General features: G+C 38.4%; 1 long non-coding RNA gene across 3 annotated transcripts in view; it reads right to left on the bottom strand.

The window, feature by feature from the left end:
* LOC101849569 overlaps positions 1–1,689 on the bottom strand; it is a 7,443-nt gene extending 5,754 nt beyond the window's left edge. The window contains exon 1 of one of the 3 annotated variants that reach the window (XR_221108.3): positions 1,449–1,689. This is a non-coding gene — a long non-coding RNA (uncharacterized LOC101849569). The other 2 variants (XR_001185369.2, XR_001185368.2) reach the window with 2 other exon arrangements.
* Positions 1,690–1,941: the final 252 nt, after the last annotated feature.

The raw sequence follows: 1,941 nt of genomic DNA, 5'->3' as shown, positions 1-1,941 counted from the left end.
TCTCTCTCTCTCTCTCTCTCTCTCTCTTTCTCCCCTGTCCTCTATCTCTACCACCGCCTAACAGCCTAACCCCGAGAGAGATCAGTTAATCCAGGACACAAGCCAACTGAACATTAAGGCATTACGGTCCACATAACGATAAATATTGCAGAGAGATCACCCTTATTTTGTTCTATAATCTAAGTGACCATTTCCTATATGTTGTGATAAATCTTTCACCTTTCGCGTTCCTACTAACGTAATGACATTCAGATTTCATTTGGTAACTAGATCTATTTCACCCATGTCATCTCAATGATCCTTCTTTCTTTTTGTGATAATTTTACTCACATAATGACATCGGTCTTTCTTTAATTAAGTGACATTCCACATTCACTGTGACATTTATTTATTTTCCTCTTAGTGACAACTCCATTTACGCGATTTTTTTATTTTTTTTAACAAGGCGACATTTCCACTCACGTTAATCTTTCGCTTAGTTTATAGTTAGTGACAATGTCACTCACGCTATGATATTTTTAACTTCCACATTGTTATTATTCCACTTAAGGAGGGATTTTTAACCTTTTCCATATATTGAATATTCCACTCATGATGACGTGATAATTATAATCTTTTTAGTGACTATTCCACTAACGTGGTGACATTCATCTCCCTCTTGGTGACAAATTCCATGTTTGTTTATCCTTTGCTTAATTTAGGACTATGCCACTCACATAGAGACATTTATCTTCCTCTTAGTTACCTATTCCATTCACGTTAATCTTTAAGTAAATTTGTGACTTTTCCCATTCACTTAGCTCTAGTGGTATTTATCTTACTTTTAGTGACAAATTTTACCCACGTTAATCCTTCGCTTAATTGGTGTCTATTCCACTCATATGGTGACATATTTTTTCTTCCTCTTGGTGACATTCATATTAGTCCAGTGCATAATTTAAGATGATTTCACTCATATAGTGACATTTATTTTTCTCTCTAAGTGCCAGATGCCACCCACGTTAAACCTTCGCTTAATTTAATTAGTGACTTTTCCACTCATATTGGGACATTTATCTTTCTCTTGGTGACAATAATTCTGTCCACGTTAATCCTTCTCTAAATTAGTGACCTTTCCCACTCACTTCACCTTTCTTTCCTTCCCGCCCTCACGTACCTACACACTTGACACACACAGTAAGTGTCAACGAGATGAGTCAGTGACTTTGACACGAGAACGAGCGCGCGGTGACACACAATGACACTCGGTGACACAGGGCGACACGCACAGCGACACACATACTGCGCGCCTCACGATATCGAACAGGTTCACACACAAATTCAAACACTTGTTACCACACTAAAATCACATTATCACGCAGATAAAGAAATAAACTCCTCTGGAATTCTTCCACAAAATATATCCCTCTGAAAACACCATATTTTTTTAATCAAATTGTTTTCCTTACCCTAGATGTGGGGGCTCAAAACAAAACATTGCGATTTAATTTCATCACATATTCGCACAGGTCCAAGTTCCTAAACAAAGCGTAGCCACTCGGCACTCCGTGAGTATCAATAAAACTACCTTGCTCACCATCTCCGCTGAGACAGGGAGAGAGAGAGAGAGAGAGCGCGCTCCTCGCTTCAACGCACGCGCGCTCACGTGCGCTCCGTGAGTAAACGAGTGGTGCCACTGCACGGCTTGTTTTGATGCCGTGCGTGCAGTATGACTCATTCATTCAGTCTTTTCTTTTTTCTTTTCTTTCTTTCTATCTCTGTCTCTATGTTTTAATCTCTCTTGCATCGGCTTCTCTTTCTGTCTCTCTCAGTTTCTATATTATCTTTTGTTATCGTATCTTATCTTACGATATCTATCTATCTATCTATCTATCTATCTATCTATCTATCTATCTATCTATCTATCTATCTATCTATCTATCTATCTATCTGTCTGTTTTC

This window comes from Aplysia californica, unplaced genomic scaffold, assembly GCF_000002075.1.
Source record: "Aplysia californica isolate F4 #8 unplaced genomic scaffold, AplCal3.0 scaffold01000, whole genome shotgun sequence".
Lineage (NCBI taxonomy): Eukaryota > Metazoa > Mollusca > Gastropoda > Aplysiida > Aplysiidae > Aplysia > Aplysia californica.
This window is presented reverse-complemented; position numbering and strand designations above follow the sequence as displayed.